The following is a 5,484-nucleotide window of genomic DNA, read 5'->3' as shown; positions in this document are numbered from 1 at the left end:
CAGCACATAATGAGGATTATATTTCTCATGGGGCGTTGAAACATGCACATAACACATCTCAATTCTTTTTCCATTCCTTTTCTCTTCCCTTTGTTTTCCTCCCTTTATCTGTCTTGGTTTCTTTCCCATTTGCAAAAGATCTATTTCCTATTATCTATCTTTTATTTAGATCTTTATTTATATGTTTGGGTCTCTCATAAGAGAAACCATCTGATATTTAAGCTTGTGTGTCTGATTTATTTCACTTAACATTATGGTCTGAAGGTACATCCATTTTCCTACAAATGGATCAAATTTATCCTTCTTTATGGAGAATTATGTGTATATACATATACCATTGTGTAGAAGTACCACATTTTCTTTATCCATTCATCTGTTGATGGACATATAGGTTGCTTCCAAGATTTAGCTATTATGAATTGTGCTACTATAAACATGGCTATGCATGTATCCCTGTAATATGATATCTTTATCTGTTTCAGGAAGATACCCGGAAGGGAAATAGCTGGGTGAAGTGGAATTTTTATTTTTATTTTTTTGACAAATTTCCATACTGAGTTCCATAATAGTTGTACTAGTTTACATTCCTAACAACAATGTAGAAGGGTTTCTTTTCCCCTCAGAGATGCTTCTTAATATTCAAAAATCATAACTAAGAAAATTATCTTTGCCTCAAACTATAATATCTAAGTATTAGAACAAACTGGTTTAAAAAATATAAATTTGACCATCTTTAACTTGATCTGTAACAATAATCTAAATCAAACAGCTTCAGTCAGTTAATAGAAGGTAAATTGCTAATGAATCAACTATAAAACAATACAACAATACCAGCTAACAATTATTATTAAATATTTTAATGTAAAATTAGACAAGTTAGTGTCTAGAAATAGGTGCTTATGTCGACCTTAGAAAACACAAGGATAGCAATTTAATTCTGTGGGAAATACTCGCTTATATCATAAATGCTGCCACTATCACTGACCTTCTTTTGGAATGCTCATTATCTGCTTTCCCCTTGGCCATCGTTTTCCCTGTGCAATGTGTAAAGTGCAGGCCAGTGGGCTGAGAGTAAAATAGAAGTCAGACAAGCAACTTTAGGTGGGTGTCCTGAAAGGAAGAGGACATGTCACCTTCTTGCTTGTTCCACTCCTGCTGCCTGGCATGGTGCTGAGCCAGTTTTGGACCATGCAGTGAGCCATCAAAGCAAGTAGCCAAGAGGAGGCTTGATTCTTGGGTGATCTCATGTAGCAGCCTCCACGCTGGTCCTGCCATGCCCACCTCCAGACTGGTATTGAAAAAAAAATAAAATATCTTGTGTAAGTCACAACTATTTGAGGTTTTTGTTACATGCAACTAAATCTACATCTACATCAGATGCAGAACAACATCCCTCCTTCACACTATAGACAAAATTAAAGATAGGCTTATAAAAATCTGAATATTCTTTTCACTTTGCCTAGTAATTATAGTCTGGGGACTCCAGTATATAGAACTAACAGATAATACACATCCTAAAGATTCTTACTGCAACCTTGTTTATAATATAAATGCCTGTCAGTATGGGAATAAGCATATTGTAGCATGCCCTTTCTATGATATAATATATACATAATACATCTATGGTATATTATGGTGAAAATTGAAGTTGAAAATTTGCAGTGTAGTGAAGGTTTTGCTTTTCTTTCTTTTATTGTGGTAGAACCTATATAACATAAAACCTACTACTTTATTTTTAAATATATAGTTTAATGGTATTAAGTACGTTCACACTAATGGGAAGAAAATGTTCAAATGGGAAAGGGGACTAACGATAGGGAAGGAGAAAGGAAGGTGGGATAAAAATATGATGAAAAAAGAAGAATTAAAAGGAAACAAAGCTTTTGTAAATAAGGAGGGGAAAAGGGGGAAGAAAAAGAATCAAGTTGTGTCATGTACAGGTACAAATTCCCTATGATGAATGTGATCATTTTGTTTACCTAAAATGTACCAATAAACATTTCACTTATGCATTCATGTCTTGATAAACACTTGGATTGTTTTTACATTTTGAGTACTATGAATAATGTTGCTGTGAGCATTGTTCTACAAATATCTGAGTCCCAGGTTTCATTTATTTTGTTTGGATTCCTACAAGAGGAATTGCTAGATCAAATGGTAATTCTATGTTTAAGTTTTTGGAAAATGTTGTATTATTTTCCACAGCAGTTGCATTTTCCATTCTCACCAACAGTGCACAGGGTTTTAATGTTTCTGTGCCCACCAGCAGTTACTAGGCAACAGCCATCCTTGTAGGTATGAAGTGGTATTTTGTTGTGGTTTTGATCCACAGTTTCTTAATTAATAGTGCTGTTAAACATCTTTTCATGTGTTTATTGGCCATTTGTATATTTTCTTTGGAGAAATATCTATTCAAATCCTTTGTCGAGTTTTGAGTTGGTATTTTGGTTTGGGTGAGTTTTAGGAGTTCTCTACATATGTTAGGTATTAATCCCTTACCAGATATGTAATTTGCAAATATTTTCTCCCATTCTGTGGATTGCCTTTCACTCAGTTGATAGTGCCTTTTGGTATAAAAAAATTTTACTTTTGATATAGTCCAATTTGCTATTTTTGCTTTTGTTGTCTACTTTTGGTACTGCATCAAAGAAATCATTGTGAAATTCAATGACCTGCGGCTTTTCCCTTATTTTTTTTGTAAGAGGTTTATAGTGCAGCTATTGTGCATAGGTCTTTAATTAATTTAGAGTTCATTTTTGTGTTTGGAAAGGATCCAACTTCATTCTTTTGCACGTGGCTATCCAGTTTCTCTGGCATCATTTGATGGAAAGACCATCCTTTTCCATTGAGTGGATCTAGCAACAAAGCACAGTCTTGGAAAGAGATCAGGACTCTCATGAGGCATAAGCTGTACTGGCATCTTGGTCCTAAACTTCCTAGACTTGGAAACACTCTTGTCAAAATTACTTGATCAGATGTGAAAGGATTTATTCTCTGGGCTCTATTCCATTTGATCTATCTTCCTTTCACCACATTTTTCTTATTTTGTAGGTCTGTAGTAATTGTTAGGGCTTATATCTAGATGTCCACCCAAAGCCTCAGGTGGTCATATATGGGGCTTCTCAGAGGTGGCTGGATCTGGATTGTGCAATACTGGGAACAATGGTGTGGGATTACTAAATTTGTTCATTAATTGGTTTGACATAGTTCTGGCTAGGGTTAAGGGTCCCCTGCCCAGGATGTGAATGCTATCTACCCTAAGGGCAGGTGGCCTGGATAAAATATAAGCAACAGAAAAAATAGCAGAAACTGACTGACAAATATACAGTCCTTTAATTTTGACAAAGTTTGTAGCAATGTGCTATAGGGAAAAGATAGTTTTTTAAAAATTATATGTTTTTAATGCCTATTAATTTTATAAACTATTGGGTTTCAATGTGGTGTTTCCATACATGCCTATAACATATATTGGTCACACTCATCCTCTAATGAACTTCCCTTGCATCCACCTTCGCCACCCTCATTCCCTTTCTCTCATTTAATAATAGTCATCCTTCTACACTCATGCCATCATTTTTCCCTTTAGAGTCTACATACTACAGGAAATATAACACTTGTCTTTCTGAGCCTGGCTTAACGTGGTGATTTCTAGTTCTATAGATCTTCTTGCAAATGATATAACTTTGTATATATTTCCATTCATCTGTTGAATGGTTCTATGTTTTCGCTATTGTAAATTGTACCACAATAAACATCTTATGTAAGTATCTTACAGTATGCTGATTTAAATTCCTTTGGGTACATATCAAGGAGTGGTAGGACTGAGTCATAGAGTAGTTTTGTTTTTAGTTTTTTTGAGGAAACTCCATACTGATTTACACAGTGGTTGTACTAATTTACTTACCCACAAGCAGTATAGTAATGTTCATTTTCCCTGAATATTCGCTAATTTTTTTTTTTTTTGTCTTCTTGATGATAGCCATTTTGATTGGGTGGAATCTCAGTATAGTTTTGGTTTGTATTTCTGTAATGGCTAAGGATGTTGAACATTTTTAATATATTTATTAGTCATTTGTAATGCTTTTGAGAAGTGTCTGATTCATTTTCCCATTTATTGATTGAGCTACTTGATTTTTTAGTGTTACATTTTTTGAGTTGTAGTTATTAATTCTCTGTTGGAAGAGTATCTAGCAAAGATTTTCCCATTCTGTAGACTGTCTCTCTACTCTGTTGGTTATTTCCCTTGCTTTGCAGAAACTTTAAATTTAATTAATTGAATATAGTTCCATTTATTTATTCTTCTGTCCTTTCTTGTGCTATTGAAATCCCATTCAGGTGCTTATAGCTTTAAGTACTTCATCTATCTTTTCTACCATCAGTTTCAAAGTTTCAGGTCTTACACCTAGGTCTTTGATCCATTTTCTGTAGGGAAAAAAAGAATCCTCCACGATTGGTGGGAGTGTAAATTGGTGCAACAAATATGCACCAATATCAATATGGAGGTTCCTCAAGAAACTGAAACTAGAGGTTCCATTTGACCCAGCTATTCCCCTTCTTGTTGTCTTCCTAAAAGAATTAAAAGCATCAGGCCATAGTGATCTATACATACCCATGTTTATAGCAGCACAGTTGTCATAGCCAAATCTTAGAAACAACCCAGATGCCCATTACTAGATAAATGGATAAAGGAAACCTGATATTTATATACAATGGAATACTACTTTGCCATAAAGAAGAGTAAATTTGAGACATTTCTAGGTAATTGGATGCACCTTGAGACCATACTTTTAAGTAAAATAAATTTGACACACATATTTAGATATTGCATTGTTTCTTTTTTTTTTTTTGTACTGGGAATTGAACACATGACCTTAGGCAGGTGCTGTCCCACTGAGCTATATCCCCAGCCCTTGTATTGTTTCTCTTGTGTGAGAAACTGGAAGAGCAGAGAAGGACCAAGTGGATGATAGATATTGAGAGACAGGAGGAAAATATTCAAATGGGAAGGACAACAAGAGAGAAGGGAGGGGGGAGTGAAAAAAGGGAAAAGAAAAAGAAAGAGAATAGAAGGAAAGAAATGGAAACAAAGCTTTTGTAAATAAGGAGAGGAAGAAAGGTTGAAGGGAAGGGAAGGGAATGGGGAGAAAAGAAGAAACAAGATAATATGTACAGGTACATACTCCTTACAATGAATGTGATCATTATATATGTATATATATCAAAAGAGCACCAATGAAGTTAATTAAAAAATAGAAAGGAAAAATGTGAAAGAGGAAGACAGTAAATATTTTAAAAACCCAATTATGTAAGAAAATAAACAAAATTCCACAATACTAACAGGAAAACAACAAAAAACAAGAAAAGCAAAAAAAGGTGAGGTTAAAAAAGAGAAAAGTAAAAAAGAAGACCAAAAACTTCTTTCATGCCTATGACATATATTCTGTTTATTTTGGCTCACATTTTGTAGACATTTCAGTTCATAGT

This window comes from Chinchilla lanigera, unplaced genomic scaffold, assembly GCF_000276665.1.
Source record: "Chinchilla lanigera isolate Chin_1 unplaced genomic scaffold, ChiLan1.0 scaffold00011, whole genome shotgun sequence".
Lineage (NCBI taxonomy): Eukaryota > Metazoa > Chordata > Mammalia > Rodentia > Chinchillidae > Chinchilla > Chinchilla lanigera.
The sequence above is the reverse complement of the archived record's forward strand: the minus strand, read 5'-3'. Positions refer to the sequence as shown.